Raw genomic sequence first — 22112 nt, 5'->3', positions numbered from 1 at the left:
CCTCATATTGCCAGAGTTGTTTATCAGAGAATCAGTCGCTTCAGGAGACGAGAACTTGTCTGCCACTATCTTAAATAACATGCAAATATAAAGTATAAAGTTGTGGTTGGATTTGATGAGTCTTTGCTATTTGTGACTTCGCAAAACTAGAGAAGTATAGAAAAACCAAAGTTCAGTGATTGGATTGAAGAAGAGAAGCTATGGCTCTTGTGGGAACAACTCTTGGCAAACTTGTGTGCAAGGGTTTTATACCTAAAAGGTGTGTACTCACCTCCCGTGCTCCTGGACTGGCAGGATTAGCATCATGCAAATGGCAATATTGCCAAAAGCTATCTACAAATTCAATGCAATACCCATCAATAGCCCAACAACATTCTTTAATGAAAAAAAAGCATCCAAAAGTTCATGTGGAATAATAAAAGACCCCAAACAGCAAAAATAATCCTTAGCAGGAAAAACAATGCTAGAGGAATATCAATATCAAACTTCAAACTCTATTATAAAGCCATAGTTACAAAAAAAAAAAAACAGCTTGGTACTGGCACATGAACAGGCCTGAGAACCAATGGAATAAAATTGAAGATCCAGAAATTATCCCACAGACCTATGGCCACTTAATCTTTGATAAGGGAGCCAAAATCATCAGATAGAAGAAAGACAGACTCTTCAACAAATGGTACTGGCAGAATTGGCTATACACATGCAGAAAACTGAAGTTAGATCCTTATATATTACCGTGCACCAGAATCAACTCCAAATGGATCAAAGACCTGCAGGTAAGATCTGATACCCTGAAAATATTACAGGAAGGGATAGGGGATATACTAGGGCTCCTTGGCACCAGTTAAAGCTTCCTAAAAAGATCTAGATACACAACATATCAAAGAAAGGCTAGATAAATGGGATCACATTAAACTACACAGCTTCTGCATGGCAAAGGACATAGCTAGCAAAATAAACAGAAAGCCCACACATTGGGAGAAGATCTTCACTAGCTATACAATAGACAAGGGTCTCATATCAAAAATATACCTAAAGCTCAAAAAATTAAACCCCTAAAAACAAATCCTCAAAGAAACAACCACCCCATTATAAGTGGGCCAAATAATTAAAAAGAAACTTCTCTGGAAAGAAAATAAGAATAGCCAATAGACACATGAAGAAATGTTCAACATCTCTGGCCATATAAGAAGTGCAAATCAAAACTACATTAAGATTCCACCTCACCCCAGTTAGAATGCTCCTTGTCAAGAAAACAAATAAGTAAATGCTGGTAGGGATGTGGCCCCAAGGGAACACTACTATACTGTTGTTGGGATTATAAACTTGCTCAAACTCTCTGGAAAGCAGTATGGAGGTTCCTCAAAAGAGTCCACATAGAGCTCCCCTAGGCCCAGTAATCCCACTCCTGGCATTTACCCAAATGATCACAAACAAGGCCACACTAAAGCTACAGCACAACTATGTTCATTGAAGCATTATTTACCATAGCTAAGATATGGAACCAACCCAGATGCCCCTCAGTAGATGAATGGATCAAGAAAATGTGATATATATACACAATGGAATTCTATGGTACATCCAAAAGAATGACATCACCCCATTCATAAGGAAATGGAAAGACCTGGAAAAAATTATACTAAGTAAAGTAAGCCAGACCCAAAGAAACATAGGCTCCATCATTTCCCTCATTTGTAATAGTCTATGTCTAGACAGTCTTAACAGAGGCTCACAATAGCTCAATAGCTATAAACAAATGACCATATAAAATTATACTAATCGAAATGACTCCAAGATATAGCAACAAGAGGATTGCTGCTGTTGTTGTTGCTTTTAATGTACCATGTGAAGTTATTTCTTTTTTTCTTTCATTTTTTCCTTTGGTTTATTCCCTGTGGTCACTGTTTTTTATTTGATACACTGTATCTTGAATATATGTTTATCTGATTCAGGGAAGGGAAAGGGAATCACAAAATGGTAAGACAAAGGGTGAACCAATGGCAATACTCAAAAGACACTATGTTGGAAATGAACTTTACACCTTGTGGGGAGGGGAGCTGGGGGAGAGGGAAAGTGGGAGAAAATGAGGAGGGCCAATGGGAGCCCTATCTCCGCTCTTAGGGTCAGTGCTAGGAGGATGACTCACCACAGAAGGTGAACTTGTGAATGGCAGGAAAAGTACATGCTTAAAAATGTGCAATAGGGTAAAATGAAACCCAGTGAAAATATACTTTCCATGAGGAAATAAACATTAAACAATAAGAATTCAATTACTGCCCTTTAAAGAATTACTACAGAAAGGCCATCGCTTTACTTGCTGGTTTCTGGTTCGGCTGGAATGAGTTATTCCCTCTTTTTATCTTGCTAACCTTTCTCAAAGTAACCTTATTTCAAATTAAATTGGATATCTTCCAGATTGGCAGTATTTATGTTATGGGGAGTAGTATCGAAACACTATGCGCAGACAATTTTTATTAACCTGGCTTCTTTTCCTCGCTTTTCTCTTAGTTTTTTAGTTCCCAGTTTCATTTTTATGTATCCCTTGTGGAAGATTAATTTTTTAAATACCACATTTTGCCACCTTGGGATTATGATAAACAGAAATTTAGAATCTTCTGTGTACTCTGTGAAACATTAAAATGACAAAGAAATATGCATTAGAAAGGAGAATGTTATAATACAATTATGTTGCATAGTACCTGTTCTCCTCAGTCCCCCTCAGTGGGCTCCGTGTCCAGCATGCTGGAATCAGGACACCAGATAGACAGTGTGTGGAGGCAGGGGAAAAGGAAGGAGGGAGGAGGGGGGGAGAAAAGTTGATTTACAAGAATAAGGAACTAGACATGCTAGCATATATCTGTAATCCCAGATATTCAGGAAGCAGAGGTGAGAAGACCAGGGTTCAAGACCAGCTATAGGCAAAAGTACAAGACTATCTGAAAAAAAAAAACTAAAGGTAAAAAGTGTTAAAGATGTGGTTAGAGAGAGCTCGCTTAACCAGTAAAGACCACCATGAGTCCAAGCCCCAGTACCACCAAAAATAATAAATAAGATATGGAGAAAGACAGACCAACATATAGTAATCAAAGCAAATCTGGAAGAGCCTTGGAACATTATCAGACATAAAAGGAGAAATTACAGTGATAAAGTGACTAAGGATCTAGGATCTAGGGGAACCTAAGAGTCCTCAACGTGCAAGCCCCTAATAGAAAACTTTCCATGAAGAGCAAGGCAAAAACTGGTAGAACTTCAAGGATAAATAGAGTAACACATCTTGCTTGATAATCAATAGAACCAGCAGGTAGAACATCAGGAAGGAAATACCCAAACTAAATGGCACAATCAATCAACTTGATCCAATTAAGATGTATAGACCACTTCAACCTACTACAGCAGAACACACACCCTCTAAGGTTTTCATGACTATAAAATATACCTGAATATTTTTAAATATGGATCATACAAAGTATGCATCAAATGTAAAATGATGTAAACTAGAAATAAATAAAAATGTAACTGGATATTAAACAATACATTTGTAAATAATGTGATTCAGAAAAGTCTCAGAAATTTTGAAACAAAAAATAAATGTGTTACTAAAGTTTGCGTGCTGGATGTATAGCCATACTTAAGAGATTATAGTACTAAAAGTGTTTGGTAAAAAGAGCAATCTAAAAATAAATACTATAAGTTTATATAAACAAAGTAACATTTTCATACATAACAGTGTTATTAGTGATATGAAGAAATATGTCAGGCCACCACCAGACATGTAGATGCAGATTGAAGCCAGTCTCAAAAGAGCCCATATTATTTGATTCTAATGATATGATATTCAAAAAAAGTCAAGACTATAGAGACATTTTAAAAGTCAGTGGTTGCCTGGGGTTAAGAAGGGAGCAGGGAGGGGTGAACAGGTAACGTTTATAGGCTTTTTAGGGGTGATTCAAATACTTTATGTGATACTTGACGGTAGATTAATAATATTATACATTTTAAACCCATACAAGATGTAGTGCAAAGAGGAAGTCTCGGTGAATGTACCCTTTTGAATCAATTATTGTAGAGGTCAGGGTATCCAAGAAGGTGATGAAAACGATGATGAGAGAATATAAACATACGAAGCAAACACGGCAAAGGAAATAATGGAAAAGATGCTGGCATGAGTGGTTTTGAAAATACAAGACTATGAGAGGAAAGACTGTTCCATAATCGATTAAGAAAAAAACTGTTCTCACAGGAAAACAAGTGAACCATCCTGATACAGCTGTGCATGGGCACTGGACCTGAACCACTGAGCAACTTGGTAGGAAAGATGGGGGCAGGCCGGGTTTCTTAATGTTGGAATGGGAATTTAGAGAGAAGCAAAGCAGATGCATGATTTTATGTGGTAATGGATTAGAACTGGTGTCACGTAAGAACTCATGTTACCTTAATATAGATGAAGGGCTTATGTGCAGATGTGTGTGTGCATGGATGAACATACATGCACATGCATGCATGCATGCAGGCAGGCATGCATGCAACCAAGCTAATACAGGTAGTTCTTTGCTCTGTCAACTAAATGGATGTGACAAAATGACACCCCAATAAAAACAAAAGTCTCCTGTAAAAGGCATCTGGACTCTTTGATGGAATATCACAGTCTAGACTACAGCAAGAAACATGAGACACTGTAAAGCAGTAAATACTATAAAGCAAGACCAAAGGCCCACATTGATGAACATACATCTAAGGAGGGCATGCTTTGGTCAAAGCTGAAATAATTCTGTATGTGTGGGGGGCATCCTGCAGCTTGAATTTGGGGTCTGGGGGTGATCCCTGACCTCTGTTGTTCAAAGCTACTGCCCATCCCTGAGCCACAGCTCCACTGGTGGTTTTTCAGAAGTTAATTAGACTTTCCTGCCAAGACAGCTTCAAACCAAGATCCTCAGATCTCAGCCTGTGGAGTAGCTTGGATTACAGGCATGAGCCATCAGCACCCAGCTAAAGCTGTAATGATTTAAGCACTCTTGTATAACATTTAGTATTTTGGTACAACATAACCCAGAGTATAAATAATCCACAAATCCATATTGAGATAAATAACAAACAGTAAAAGAAGGGTAAGAGACATATTCCAAATAATGATGTAAAAATTCCACCAGAAAAATTATTCTGTGAACACGGTGACTTCCTTCCAAAGGAACAGAATGAAATGATGGGGGAGGGGGTGGGAAGAACTCTGTACAAAGAGCCGAAAACCAGCCAGCTGCTCAAGGTCCATCTCAATAGTGATAAATCACCTTGACAGCATGTCCCCTCAATATGATGTAACAGCAATGTCACTTCAGCTCTGCTATCTTCTTCCCTCTCCCAAAACACAGATTCCTCCCGAGAAATCATGAGCACATTTCAGACAAGGCTAAATTGGGGACACTCTACAAAAGACCTGCTGGCTCTCAGAATGGTCAAGGTCACCAAAAACAAGAAGAGGGGAAACTGTCCCAGGAAAGCCATGCCCACAGCCCTGGACATTACAAAGCTTCTGGTAATAGCAATGTGTCTGCATGTGCTCATTAATAACTTCAAAAATTAGTGAAAACAGGGTCAATAGTGCACAGGGGTAGAAGGAAATGCTGTCCTCAATTTTGCTATAAATCTGAAACACTTCTTAACATAGAATGTTTTAAAATAAATACCAGGTTTAGGATGACAAGATGCATCCCACTGCTAAAATCTGAATGCGCCTCACCCAAAGCACATGCTGGAAACTGAACCCCACAGGGCTTGAGCTGTCAGCCTCGTGGGAGCTGTGTGGCCCTGTGAACTGGGCATCTGGGGGAGTTAATGCTTCGATCATGGAGGTGTGTTCCCTGGGATAGGACCCAGTGCCTTCTCTCTGTGTCTCTGTCTCATTCTGCCCCTTTCTATTTCTGGATGTCTCTCTGTCTCTCTCCCTCTTTCCCTCACTCTCTCTTCTTCCCTCCCTCCATTCATCCTCTCTGGCTACATCCCAGGATCACCCCACAAGACTCTCAGTGATGCCAGCATCTTGATATTGCAATTTTCAGCCTCCAGAACTATGAGGTTTTCTTTTCCCTGTGAGTTTCCCAGACTCATATATAAAGATATTGATATTCCGAGTTCTACATCTGATTTCTAACTTACTTTATGATATTGGGCAATTTTCTAGGCCTTAGTTTATGTAACAGTGTAATTTCAATCTTTATTGTAGACGAAATATTATTTTGGTTCTTAAGGGATAAAATATCTTACAGGAGTTGTTACTCTCCCCACCCCCCAAAAAACCCTGCTGTCAAGACGGAAGGGGGGAGATACACATTTTGAAATACTTTAATAATCTATAGTAAATAATAAATATAATTTTAATTAGTAAAGACTTGAACAAGAAAAATATGTTGAGGAGACACGATTGTAATATTCAGACAGTAGGAAAGAGAGGAAGTGTGGTGGCAGAAATAGTTCAGATGGACCAGAGAAAGGACCCAGAGTTCAGATGGGAATCATTGGAACATTTCCAACTGTAGAATCCTAAAGTCAGCTTAAGAAATGGGACATTACCCCTACTTGCAAACTCCAAACAAAGGCTGGGCAGAGAACCTTATAATATTCTCAGTAACAAATTATTCAGAGAGTTAAAGTAAATATAAATTAAAATATTGATATTAATAACTTTAATAATGCATCTTTATTCCAAATATCTGGAGGTATTTCTCAAGTTTAATTAAAATTCTCATTCTTGAAAGTGGTAAATGTGTGAGCTAAAAATTCCTATATAAAAGAGTAAAACATGGGCTTTGCAAGGCAGATCCGAGACACCAATCTGAATTGCCTGAAGTTTTAGAGCAGGGCTCTTTCTCTCTTGGTTCAATAAAGCTTAAAGGAAGTCAGGCACAGTAGCTCATGTCTGTAAATTCCAGCCCTCAGAGACAGAGATGGGAGAATCTTGAGTTCAAAGTTAGCCTGGACTACCTCAAAATAAAACAAGTGAAGATACATTTTCAAAGCTGGTGGACTCAGGCTGGGAAGGTGGCTCAGTGGTAGAGTGCTTGCCTTGCATGCATGAGGCCCTAGGTTTGATTCCTCAATGCCACATAAGCAGAAAAAGCCAGAAGTGGTGCTGTGGCTCAAGTGGTAGAGTGCTAGCCTTGAGCTGAAGAGCTGAGGGACAGTGCACAAAAAAAAAAAAAAAAAGCTGGTGGACTTATATTGGGAAAAGAAACACAAAACGTGGTTTAAAAAAAGAACCTGGTATGTTTAAATATTAAATAAATGTTAAACTACTTTATTATTTTTATATTTAGTTTATAGATATCCATTGCTATATGATCCTTGTAGCACTGCATATTGTTTTAAATTAACTGAAAACAAACCAGGTGCTTGGAGTAGCCTATTTTTCTTCTCCTTTCAAAAGGAGAAGATTAAGTTGGATGTTGCAAATGGGTGGCCTAGTTCATAACCGTACTGAGTCACCCCACCCCACTTCTAGCATGGAGCCCCAGCTCCACCACAACAACTGTGGTTGTTACTTGTGCACACTGAGGAATGGACGTTCAAGAACAGCAGGGATGAGGCCTGACACGGGCGCAAAACCTGAGCCTCTGCCCGCTGCTTTCACAGACATTATCCTTTGACTTTGGCCTTCGTGACTTCGTTTCACTTGATTTCAGCAATTCAGCAAATATCCTTTCTATGGGTGATTCACCAGGAGACAGAAACGGCTTTATGGTTGAGGGTCAGAAATTAAAATAGCAACCATTAAAATGGGATTCTGGCCATAGCATTAGCACCCGGCCCACCTCTCAGACTTTGGGATGAATTTTACCCAAAGCATATAGGCATCCAGTGAGGGGCAGGTAGGTGGGAGGAGGCAGGAATGTGGATACCTCTGAGGTAGAAACCTGTCCACCTGCCATGCCTGCAGACAGTCCCAAGGATCTTGACTTCTCCAGAACTATTAAGCTTTAATTCGGTAACCTTTCTGATTGCTGGAGACCGAACCTAGGGTTTCGCATACTAGGCAAGCACTCGACCAGTGAGCTAACATCCCCAACGCTCAGTGACCATTGCAGTATCTTATCCATAATAAGTTTCCCACTTGCCCAAGGAGTGCTCGAGAACAAGCGTGTTTTGGTCTTCCTGTTCAATAACAGTTATTTTCAAGGCCACAACTCTCCACTGAAGTTTGAAGTCTAGACTCAGATTCTGCCACCTACCTTTCCCTTCGTCCGGTGTTTAAGGCAGTTACTGCCCACGGATGCTCCCAGGCTCACTGCCTAACAAGCTGCTCTAGTACAGCCCTGCACACCCTACAGCCATTCAGAGCAGCCTGGGCTCCCAAGGGTGGGGACAGGGCATGCCCGGGGCTTCCCAAGTATTGCATTTCATAAGTGACACTCCCGAGAACGCCTCAGCGTTAATCCCACTGATGGTGTGGTTCACGGTTTCTTCTTCAAGAGTTACTTTTTATTACTCTTCAGGAAATGTGTTTAGCACTGCATGACTGTCTAGCACATGAGTGGTAAATTCTGCAGTCCTGGACTTCATGTCTGTTCCTCTTGGTTTGTGGAAACTGTTTTAGGAGAAATCAAACAGAGACAGGGTTGACATATGGAAATTATTACCACAGACGAGAAAATGTAACCGCTCAATAGTCATAGCCTCAGGAATATTAAAATGAGTCAGAAGTGGAGGTGTGGCTCAAGAGACAGAGCACCAGCCCTGAGCGAAAATGCCAGCTGAGAGATCATGAAGCCTTGAGTTCAAGCCTCAGTGCCCACACAACAATTAATCAACTAATTCTTTTTAAAAGAGAATGTAAATGTCCTCAGACAGAAAAATCACTGCATTGCTAAGCATGACAGGCTCTCCAGGCCTCAAAGAACAAATGCGGGGAAGACTCTGGCCTTCATCACTGAATTGCTGACATGAAAGTAATGCCAAACTTAAATAGTGCTCTGAATCTCAAAACAGAAAACCAAAGCCCATGACATGTTTAGACACATAAGATGAAAAAGTCACCAAAAGTAAATATCCATGCCTATGCAAACCTTGTCTGTTTCCTAGTCTCAATACCTGTGGTATCCTGAGGAAACTTAGGAGCTGGAATTGCTTTTCTCAAAGAATAAGAATCTTTCTTTACCATACAAAGATGTCCCCTGAAGTAAAAAGAAATGCCATGAGCGGTGAGCCAGTAACATTCTAATTCATTTGTTTATTCTTAAAGATTAAAAAAATATAAAACAGCCAGGCACCGTTGGCTCACGCCTATAATCCTAGTAACTCAGGAGGCTGAGATCTGAGGATTGCGGTTCAAAGCCAGTCCAAGCAGGAAAGTCTGCAAGACTCTTATCTCAAATGAAGCAACCAAAAAACACCCAGAAGTAGAACTGTGGCTCAAGTAGTAGAGGGCTAGCCTTGCACAAAACAGCTCAGGGACAGCGCCCAGGTCCTGAGTTTAAGCCCTAGAACTGGCACTAAACAGCGAGAACAACAAAAAACTAATAACTCACCCACCACCCACTAGAGTATCTACTCCTGGTAACCATTCATCAGAAATGAAAGTTTGCCAATAAAATAAATTATTCTTAGTAACACAGAAGAATTACTTCATACAAAAGTGTCAAAAAAACCCACAATTATGAGAAGTCAAAGTATGGTTGGGCCATTCATTCTTGCATCCACCTGGACCAGAACGCAGTCACCTTAGAAAGTTAGCTATGAACAGAGAAGCAGAACAATGAACAGCTGTTCACTTACCAATGGAAGCTGATAATGGACTTGAAGAGCCAGATTAAGGCCTTGTAGGAAAGAAAACATACCTGGAGAAGGCCTCAAATTCCTACTCAAAGAATAGCAGAAAAACCAAGAACTCTAATTTTTATGCACAGACACTATGATTCCAAACACCAAGCCGAACAGCAAAGTAAAGAAAGTGCAATGCTAAGCACATCATTTTGTTACTAGGACTGACAAAACATTTTTAAAAGGTTGTTGAAAACAAAATCAATACCAAGAAATCAATTGCATCTCTAAACACCAGCAGCAAGAAGTCATAAAAGGTAATAAAGATGCTACTTTTAAAAGACACAAAAAATGCACATAGGAATAAATTTAACAAAATATACATAATGTGATTATGAAATATGATAGCCACACTCAGACTATGACATACAAATAAATAGGCATTAAATGTTCACGAATTGGAAGATTCTGTGTTGGGCAGGTAGCAACTCTTTCTTAATGCATTTGTAGAATTGATGTAACTAAAATCAAAGAATCAGAGGGTTGGTTTTGATGAGGGTGGTGGTCATTTGAATCTATCTACTTACTTGTTTATCTATCTACCTACTGATCAACCTCCTACCTAGATAGCTAAGGCAAGGCATATCTACTAGAAGAGCAACTGGCAAAGATGGGACACAACACTTCTAAAATGACCAAGTTAACTCCAAAAGGTGAGATCTGTCATATCAGGTATCAAAACTTGCAATGGTTAAGCTATAAACAATTAAGAATGTGTCATCTCATCTAGGACAATGAAGATAAGGAATGAACCAACCAAACAGAAGCAGTATATTGTACCAACAATCAGAGACATATGGATGTTTGGTTTACAAAGACTTAAACTAAAGCTCACTAAACAATAATAGGCTGGTCAGTAAAAGATACTGAGAAAAAAATGAAAGGAAAAAAATCACATGAGATTCCTACTGTTGTGTAGCAGCACACACATGCATGCACGCACATATGCACATACATACGCCCACACACACACACACACACAATTCTAGGTAGATTAAAGAACTAAATACAAAAGATAAAACTATAAAAATTGTCAGATGTAAGACTGCCGGGTGCTAGTTGCGTAATCCTATAATCCTAGCTAGTCAGGAGGCTGAGATCTGAGGATTGTGGTTTAAAGCCAGCCCAGACAAAAAAGTCCATGAGACTGATCTTCAACTAACCACCAGAAAAACAGAAGTGGAGCTGTGGCTCAAAGTGGTAGAGTGCTATCCTTGAGCAAAAGAGCTCAGAGATAGCACCCAGGTCCTGAGTTCAAGACCCATGACTGACAAAAAATAAAAATAAAAGGGGGGGAAGACTGAAAATAATATCATACAACAGGGAATAATTTCTTAAATATAAAAAGCCCAAGTCATAGCTGAGAATGTTGACATACTAAATTATATTAGGATTTTAAAATTCTATTAGGATTTAAAATGAAAGTCAAATCTCAAGCCACAAAGGAGATGATTTTTGTCATATATTAAAAGATTAGCATAAACTATGTAAAGCATATAGGCTAATCAGTCATAAAATGGCAAACTTTCTCATAAAAAATGGCAACTCTTCACAAAAGAGACAATAAAAAAAGACCTAAAGATTTATGGACTATAATATGAAAAACAAGTTGATATTATGTAGCAGATGTATTTGTTTTATTCATTTAGAAACTTTCACAAAGAATTTTCATTTATCATTCCTTTAATGGTGGGTTCTAATTCAGGAGAATTGATTAATCATGATATACTTATTAAGTAAATTGTGATATATATTCTGGGTAATATTATGAAGCAACAAAAATGAATGCACAATTACTTCACATAACAACACAGATCGATCTCAGAAATATGATGTTGAGCAAAAAAAGCAAGCTACCAAAGAATTCAGACATGATGAAATCCTTTATGTAACTTCAAATACACACCAAATAACATACACTGTGTGAAAACTGAGCAATTCAATACAAATGATCATAATCCACTCTTGGAAAGAATTACTTTTAATTTTTATTTTCTTAGTAAGTAACCATACAAAGAGGTCACAATTCCATAAATCAAGGTATGCATCTTGGTCAATGTAACCCGAAAGAACTACTTTTGACGTTTTGCCAATTATTTTTGTTTACATAACTGAAATGATACATTTACAATTTGTTTTTTAGAATTAACAAAAATATTTTCCATACCATTAAAGGAATCTTTCAAATATAAAATGTAAATAATTTTGAGGGATCAGAGAGACCGTTCATGGCAAAGATATAAGAAAAACATAAAAGGAGAAATAGTGATTCACAATTGTACATCCAGAGATACTCCGTTTGGGCACCGTCCCGTATTTCTTCTCATACATTCTCTCTTCCTAAACTCTGTCTTTCTAATAGTTGGCCTATTGTGTCTGCAAGTTTGTCTAATTGTTTTTACTAAACGTTGTAGCAGACACCATTCTCCTACATATAAATCTCTTAACAAATACCCTGAGCATGTTTTATTTACCAAATTTTAACTAATACTTGTTCGCCTATTCATTTTCTTCCATTATTTCATTCACCTAGTTATAAAAATATGTTGCAATAAAAAATATTTATGCATAAAAATCTTTGACTCTTTCGTATTTTTTATACCTTAGGTTTCCAAAAGTAAAAAAAAAAAAAATATGCTGAATCGAAGAGGTGTCTGGTAAGGTGGGACTGCATGAAAATCATAAACACAATGACTGGGAAAGAATTTATAACTTAAATGAAAAGATAGTTCTGTAACGCTTGTGAACTCTTAATTACATAATTTTTTTAGTTCTGTGAGTTATAAATCAGAGGAATAAACATAGTGTCTTTTAGCTCAATGTACACGCAACTGTAGAAACAGAAACCTCAATGGTGAACAATAGTTCATACCAGACAGACAACCCTGCTGGCTGTTCATGGCCAGTGCATTGTACTCTACTCTGCTATACAGCAGAGCAGCTGTACTGCACTAGCACCTGTGCACAAGCTGTTAGCAGAGTCCTTCTCCAATCCTAGATCCAGCCACCTTCAAGTTAAGGTTATAACGTATATCTGGCCCAATGCAAATCATATCACTAAGACAGTAGAGAATCTTGTTTTTCCAGAGATATTAATAAATTGGGATTTTCCTGAGGTTTGTGGGCCAATTCTTGAAAGAATAGGATAATACACAAGGACTTCCATGTATTTCTCAGTCTTGCAAGGTCTAAGCTCTAATTAACCTTATCACATACAGTTCTAAAAACACCATAAGATATTGGTACTAAATGATGTTAGCACTCATATTTGGATTTGTGTTGTTTTTGAGTGCTAAATGTTGGAGGTAATATTCAATATTTACTTTTTAATACTATGCTTAAAATTTCTTCTGTCCTGATGTGTTTATTTATTTTATCAGTATTAACTTTTCACAGACTGTTCAATACATTCCTTCTTATAAGAGGAAAATACAAACATTCCTACTACCTTATGTTTAGATTTTACTACATGCCATTAAACTAAGTGACTTCCTTTCTGTGGTCTAATGCAGAAATAGAGATGATATGCTTTTTACTTCCTGGAGGAATTCAAGTAAAACTTTAAAAAGAACAAAGACAGCCGATAATGTCAATCCTCCTTCAATACCACAAAAATAGCAAAATGAAGAAAACCTTTCAAGAGTTTTAGAAAATGAGCCAAACACTGAGGTTAATCCTCAATAAAGATAACTCAGTAGAAAGACAAACCCTTCAAACCAATTGTGCTTATGACTATCGATAAAAAATATGAAAGAAAATAATAACAAAGTCTCAAACACTTCCCAAAGGCAAGTCGTGCATTTTGGTTAAATATGGCTTATTCAGTATTAGGAAATGCATGAATACTGCATATGACAAGTGTCACTTTGACACGGAGGTCAGATCATGTCACTTCTCTACCCCAGACCTTCCCAAAACTTCCCACTTCTTCCAGTAAAGCCCCTAATTCTCACACTGACCCCTAGAGTCCATGTGGTCAGTCAAGCAACTCTGGCCCCTGGGGGTCTGTTAATTCAGGGCACTCCTCTGTTCCTCCAACAATCCAGAAACATAACCTACCTCATGTTCTTTATGTGGCTGCACAATTTGCCTGGAATGATTCATCCAAACATCTGGGGGTGAACTCCCTCAGGCACTCTGGTGCTTTGCTGACCAAGGGCTCATAGAGAGCACACTGGGAGGAATCGCACCGCCCCACCCCTCCTCGAGGACTTCCCACTCCCCTGCCCTGTGTTACTGTTCTCATCCCCTGTGTAATGTTGGTATCAGCTGCTACAACTTTTTTTAAATGTATTGAACATTTTTTAATTTTATTATCAAGGTGATGTATAGAGAGGGTACAGTTTCATACACAAGGTAGTGAGTACAGTTTTGTCCAACTTGTTACCTCCTCCCTCATTTTTCTCTCACTTTCTCACCTTCTAACCTTCCCCCCACCCCCTGCAAAGTTGACACATAATTTCCAACATATTGTCTTGTGATTATGGCTGCTGTATTGGTTCACCCTTTGTCCTTTGTCTCACTATTTTGTTGTTCCCCTTCCCTTCCCTAATTCAGATAAATGTATATAATACCCAGGGTACCAAAATCAAATACAGTGACAACAGGAGATAAACCAAAGGGGGAAAAAAGACACAGAAGAAAAAAGAAATCACATAGTACATTAAAAACAACAATGAAGAAAAACCTCTTGTTTCCATATCTTGGAGCTCATTTTGCTTAGCATCATCTTATACGGTCAAATGTACATAACTATTAAGCTATTCTGCTCATGTTCTAGGACTATCGTAGACATACGCTAATTATTACAAATGAGGGAAACCATGGAATCTATGCTTCTTCTGGTCTGACCTACTTTGTTTAATATGATTTTTTCCAAATCCTCCCATTTCCTAACAAATGGGGGTGATGCCATTCTTTCTGATGGAACCATAGTTTCTATATCTTACTCAAACTACTTCATGACATGATTTGTTCATTTCTCTCTCTCTTTCTCTCTCTCTCCCACCACAATATAACCCCACAATAATATAAAGGGAGCAGAACTCTGCTTTGTTCATTACATTCTAATTCCTACAACAGTCCCTGACTCAGGACATTCAATTAACCTTAAAATCCATGACCAATTACATTATCAAATATGAAGGAAAAATCACAGAGATTCTCTGTAGACACTAGAAAGCTATTAGTCAAATATATGTTCTTACTAAACATTCATCTAAATAGGAATTGACGGCTGTGTCAATCACTTAGAGGAGGAGAGATTTACATGAGCTCGTCACTTTGGAGATCTCCCCTTCACCAAGGTATAGCTCATGTCATGGGCGCCAGGAAATAGAGAGAGTGCTGTGCTGGCTGGGTTCCTCCTTCTTCCTCTTTTGGCCCAACTGAGATCCACCCCCGCAGGGCCATTTCTCCTCACACTTAGTTCATCCTCTCCGGAAACGCCCAGCCACACTCAGACTTATGATTTCCTAATCTCCTGGGCAACAGAGGTGACCCATCACACATCCACTCCTTACCAACCTGACATCCCGGCACATCTCCATCCACAACATTCCACCCTGGGCCACAAAAGGCTCGCAGCCATCCCATAATGCAGAGTCCAGTCAGTTGCCTCTGAGATCCTTCGAGTCAGGTCGGTGCCAGCATGGTAACAGAAGTCCAAGATCCAAGCCTCCTCTGAGCCTTAAGGCACAGCCTTAGCTGTAAGCACCAGTCAAATTAAAAACACCTTATATACTCCCAAGATACCACCACACACTCCAAAAGAGAGACATGAGGGGAAAAGAGGGCAGGTACACAAAGGAGGAACTGGAATAAGGAAAAACCAAAACCCAACAGGAAAAGCATTCGACACTAGCTCCGTGTCTGACCTCCACAGAAGGTGGTGGTGTGATCTGGGTAGCACCATCACGTGCAGCCCTGTGACCTGGGTTAGGCTGGCTCCACTGCCTGCCTGGGCTATGGCTGCAGCAATCTCTGAGTGCCTGCATGGCTACGTCTAAGGAAGCATGGAATACTGCGTGAGGAGGGGGCCTGGAGCTCTCTCTTCAAAGCAGTCTTCCAAATGTGCTGAAACCTGATAACCATGAGCTTGCCCTGGGTGGTGCCCCGCCCGTCCTGGAAGGCCCTCGTGGCTTCTTTCCTTTTGCCTCAATGCAAAGATTCCTTCTATTCACTCCACCTCTAGAAACTGCTTGTTGCTGCTTCTGATTCCCACTGCAAATCTCACTAGAATCAGATAGCATAACCCATGTCTCCCCTTGAATGTGAGCTGCCTTGACATTTTCTCTCATGCATTAATTAGTCCATCACCTTTAACTTGGTCTCACATAGTCTCGGACCATGGATAAAAGGTTGACAAGTTGCTTGCCACAGCATGACGCGACTGGCCCAGTCCAAATCCCGATACAGTCCTCACTCCCATTTGAAATTCCTGAGCACAATCTTTATGGAGCCTGGCACTTGGTCATCTGTTATCTGAGCTCCCACAAGAATCACTCATTATCCTACTGTTTAATCCACCAAATAAACTCTTCCTTCAGAGATGAGTAGTTTGCTCTTGTTGTTGCTTTATTGCACCAAATAAGAACTACTACAAAGAATCACCAGATAAGGTTTCACAAGACATGAAATGCTCTTGGATTCTTCCTTAAAGGTTTTTAAATAAAAAGCAAAAATACAGAGGATTTCTGAGGCTTCTCAGATTGAAAGTTGGATGAAGATACATGAAAAAGTGAAATGGAGACTCTCCACAGGGAATCGTATTATCTGTTTTAAGTCTCAAAAGGGTCATGCAGTTGGGAAGAAAATCGTATCACATCTTTTCTTAAAAGATAGAACATAATCGCAAGTGTACTTTAATTATATTCATCTTTTTTCACTGCTGAAAAGACTGGCAGGTTCCTGAACAAAAAGCATCAGACCCCATGGGAAAATAACCAGAGAAAGGGGCTAACGGTAGGTTCCCATGCTACAGTGACTGCCTAACCAGCCTAAGACCCGTATCATCGATGAAGAAGAATGAGAAACATCCTTTCAGCACGCAAACATAAATCCCCATACATCTCTGTTTACTCAGCTGTTTAATCAGGACAGAAACTCCCTCATAACAAATAACTTTCTCAGGATGTTTTATGTTTCAATGTTGCCAAAGTATTCATTTATTCAACTTACTACTTGAAATATTTATGAATTTGAAAAGACAAAAGTTTTTTTTTATGAACGAAGCTTTGTATGACATGACAGTGCTCAAGCAATTAATGGTTATTCTATTAATGAATTTGTTCATTGTAAATATGAACCTCAAATTCAATAAATATTCCGACTGGTAAGTAAAGAAAATACAAGGGATTTTCAGATCTGATGCTCAGAAATATTCATATATAAATAATTCATTAAAAACCCAATTACTAAAGAAGGAAAGTTTGATTTTTGCCAGTACCAGACTTGTACCCAGGGTCTCATACATGCACTTATCTGGTGCTCTATCACTTGAGCCATGCCTCCAGTTTATTTACTGTTTAATTTTAGAGATATAACACTTTGTACATAAATTGTCACCCAACAGAAATACACTGGTTTCACAATACTTTTTTATTTTACTAATTAAACATGTTCAGAGGAAAATGTTCTTTGACAGTAAAAAAGTTAAATTGAAGTATACTTATTCTGGGCTCTGTTTGTGTGCATGTGTGTGCGTGTGGTAGTGAGTGTGAGTGTGCGTGTGTGTGTGTGTGTGTGTGTCTTCATTTGGGCCACAATAAACTTTGTTCTCAATCTAGTGTTCCCCTACTGTGCCTTTTAGGTTGGCGTTTTGGGCATTTATGTAAAACTCTAAAGTGGCTCACTCTATCTCACTGACAGCAATGCCAAGGATCCAAGTCTTGTTGTCAGAAAGTAACCCCACTGTGCGCTTTAACTGTGATACCTCATCTCGGGGTGCCAAGTGTCCCCAAGTGTGAGCTGAGACTATATCCAAGCCAGCTTCCAATTCCTCTCCTTCAGAAAGAAGAGTGGAGGGCCATGTGGAAAGGCCAGTCACTGCTTCCCGCCTTTCTTTCGAGAAGAGCTGGGACTTAGCTAAGAGCAGAACTGTTAACAGCTACCGCTTCCCACTTTTGCTTTCCCATGGGTCAGATTCTCCATGAGAGCAAGGTGGTTTCCTCACCTTGTCCATTCTGTTTCAGCTGATTTGGGTTGAGCTCTTTGTGAGTATGGTTGGGTTTTGTTTGGGCTCTTCCCTTGACTGTGACCAATGCTCTTTCGAGTGACACCAATAATAACATGAGAGGAAATTTCATTTCACAAAAGAGACAAAGAAACATGGTTCTTTCTAGCCCAACCAGGCACTCCAGCAATAGCCCTGGTGCACAGGTCAGCGTGGCTGTGGGTGATGTAAAGCAGTCTCAAAGGGACCCTCGTGAAAGAACATTTCCCCCAACGGGCAGGTGTGCATAAAGGCCAATTACCTGTTACCTCAGCTTCCCTTCTACTATAAAGGAACTGAGTTTTTGATACAGGTAAAAGAAAACCAGTTCAAGGGTGATAGTTTGAGGAAGAAAACAAATCTCACAAATAGTAGACTTAACCCAAGCCCAGCCCTGGCTTGCTCGAATCTCAAAGGACTCGAAATTATGGAAAATTGCTCAACAAAGCCTAAGCATCCCCTTAAAATGTCCATGGCTTATGCATTACAGTGGGGTTACAGCACTTTGCTGAGACCCACAAATCATCATGTGCTGATTTAAAAGAATCTTGAGCTCCAAAGGGCCAGAATAGGGATCTTTGGAAATTCTAAAATTATTTGTACATTCAATTGGAAAATCTATTTTGAAAACACCAAAACAAAAAAGAAGAGAGGGAAGGGGGCATTTGTTTCAATGATACTTAAAAAGTTTCTAAATACAGCCAGTACCTCTGCTTTTAAACAGTAAATTAAAAATTAAAGACTCTTGCACTGCAATTCTCCCGGGAGCCCCTTTTTGCTCTGTACCTCCTCTGTCACTACAGCCACGCAGCTCTTAAGTGGTCTAATGACAGGTCACACTGCTCTTACCACTGTGGCCTGTGTTCAACTCCTGGTCAGTCACCCATACCTGACACTTTTCGGTAACCTGGTAGACATCTGTCACTTCTCTCATTCCTTGTCTTTCGTAGTTCTATATCTCATCAACACCAGCCCTTTACCAACCTGGGATGATGCTCCAAGAAGTCAAAGAGGCCTTTCCTTTTCTCCTTACCAACATTCCAGGGGCACCAAAATGTTAATGCTAAATGAAAACGAACCTTGATATAATAGACACTGGCTAGCACAGCTTTCCTGATCTCAACTCCACCACTTATAAACATCCTCACCCACAAAATACTGAACCTGATCAAATGGTCCTATGACCTTTTATAAATCCTAAACCCCTGCTGCCCTGAGTTCTTACTCATTTCTGCTTCTCCCAGCAGCTAGCCACCAGGGATGGTGAAATGCAAAGGAGATTTAAAATGGAAGATTAGATCACAATGTCTTAAGAAAATAATACTGTAACTAACCTTTCCAACTCAAGGAATTTCAGTCTTGTAGACTGGACCTGGAGATAGGAATTTTTCACAGGCAGTCTCAGTAAGTACCCAAAGTCTAATGCTACTGTTCTCACAATGGAGACAAACCACTTTCGTCAGTCAAAATTCTATCTGAAATAGGTATAGCATGAGGTTTTGCTGACATGAATTAACTAAAAGCAGGAGAAAAGAAAGGCCGGCATCTGCACCTCCATTTGGCTTTGCTCTGTGTGGTTCTCTCCACAGCTACTCTGCAACCATCTTGGATTCCAGGAAAGGCAGGACAGCTTGACAGCCTTCTATCACAAGTAGTAAAACTACCCTTAAAGAATATCAGCATTTTCCAAGCCAGATTACCTCCAAGGAACAGCAGAATCTTCCAGGATAGAGTACCTGAAACGAAGATGATTATCAACGACGATCAGCCGCACCCTGGAGCTGACGTCTTCCGATGGGAACCAGCTTGCTCCCATCTGGTTCTCCAAACCAGAGAGAAGCGGAACGGAGGCCAGGAAGTGAGAATACACCTATACCCAGGACTCAAAGGATGCATTCCTTCGTCCCTCATTCCTCCTCTGCTGAAGTATGATGCTAGTGTCTGCACCCTAAAGTTGGATGAAGATAGACTGATATCGTCCAAGTCACATAGCCTGCTTTCTCTGCCATATTTCTCTCTTAATAAACTTTCTTGGGCTCGTCTCATTCTGGATACAAGGATTAAGGCTAATTAGCTGCCCTGATTTTCTGGTAACAGAAACTCACATTCTTTAAAAAAAAAATCACCTTCTCTAAGAAAGAGGCAATAATTTTAAACTGGAAGTGAAGACAGCCATTAGGATAAGAAAAGCAAGTAAAATGTTCCACATTTAGCCTTCTGTGATGATCTATAGAGGAAATTCTTTTCCTACAAGATTATCTTCTAAGATCACTGAGGACTGTTATAAATTAAAGCAAGACCTTAAAAAGCTCTAAAACAACTTTCCAAGTACTCTCTCCAGTCAAGCTGGCAGGAATAATGCTCTCTGCCTTATCTCAAAGTCAGTCACCTAATGAAAAACTTAAATGAATGCTATCAGATATTTGTTTCTGTCCATATGCTTATATACATGCATGTGGATAGATTGTATGATTACATGTGTATTGATTGTATGTATGCTTGCATCTATACATGTCTTCATGGTATACTGTCTTCATGGTACCAAACTAACAACAACAGATAAGCTCTATAAACTAGAATAAATCCTGATGTTTTTCAAAGCTTTAATGACTGGGGAACAGTTTAAGTCTTTTTTTTTACAAAGTCAAGTAATAATTAGATATCTAAGTCATTCCTAAGTAAGTTAAATTTTAAAACATCAATTATTAAACCTGAATTTAAAATTAGCCTATCCACATATTGTTTTGCATGACTGAAAAGGCTATGTATACTTGGATTGAGTGAAAACAGAATTAAGTGACAGGAAAATCAGAAAACACGAAGTTGAGCAAGAGACAGGAACCAAGACTAAAAGAAATCACTAGAGTAGTAGAAGTTAAATTAATCCTTTCAAGAAAATACATGCATGCATTCCTTCCATGACACCCCTTTCTTTTAGATGTTAAGCGGGTTACAATCTCCTTAGTCCTAGTTCAACAATTCTTTGACTAGAAAGGAATACTCAAAGTCACAACAGGCATACAATCATGTCCTAAGACCCTCAGATTACAAAGCCACCGTTGATCCCGAGTCTCCACGCTTGCATGGAAACATCAAAAGTGAGACTTAGAAAGCTGAGTGAAGTCTGCCCTGCTTCCCCGTGCCCTCTCCCCTTCCCCCCTTCCCCTTTCCCTTTTCCCTTTGCTCTGCTTTATTAATAAATCTTTGCTGGTCCCTTACCTGCTGATTCTCACCTGTAAATCTCTATGGAATTATTTTAGTAGCTGAATCTATGAAACTCTGGACGGGGTGTCACCAGCAGTGAAGGTCCCCCTTTCCTGTCAGGAATGCCTCTTGGCCCCTTAGACCCAGAAATGTATTCAAAGATTATGGAAATGTATATATTTCTAGAAACTATACGTTGGTGTCAGTTCAGTTAGTAAGGATTAATATATGGTAACTAACAATAAAAAGGGAACTAACTCTGTGGGGGAAGTGAGACATATTTCTTTAAGGAAAATTATTATTATAAGAATGTATCTGTGGTAAAGAAAGTTTAAAAGATAAAGTGCAATTTTTATTTAAGAAAGGAAAGACTGGGGTCAAAATGATAAGGAAAAGTTGTAGGACAAAACTTAAGATTTAGACGATTACGGATCTGAGCAAGTGGGAAAAGGTTTGAGAAATATGAGTCTTAAAGAAGCAATTTTATTATTTCTACTTTTTTCTTTCTGTTTTGGTTTTCTGTACCCTTTGTCTTATATAGAAGCTTATCTGCTCTGTGGAAGGGAAAGGGAATCACAGAAACAGCAGGACAAAGGATGAACTAATGCAACAATGGTACTCACTAGACACTATGTTGGAAATGAACTTTACAACTTGCGGGGAGGGGAGTAGGAAGGAGTAAATGGGAAACAATGAGGGAGGAGGTGTGTTTAAAAAGAAATGTACTCATTACCTTACTTATGAAACTATAATCCTCCTGTTCATCACCTTGACAATAAAAAAGAAGCAATTTCTTGAGTAACCAAGTTAGGTAAAATTAAAAAGGAAATTATTTATAGATTAAGCTTTTATATCAAAAGTACATTGATGCAACACTAAGTTATAGTCT

This window comes from Dipodomys ordii, unplaced genomic scaffold (genome assembly GCF_000151885.1).
Source record: "Dipodomys ordii isolate 6190 unplaced genomic scaffold, Dord_2.0 Scaffold119, whole genome shotgun sequence".
Lineage (NCBI taxonomy): Eukaryota > Metazoa > Chordata > Mammalia > Rodentia > Heteromyidae > Dipodomys > Dipodomys ordii.
Note: the sequence above shows the minus strand (reverse complement) of the source record.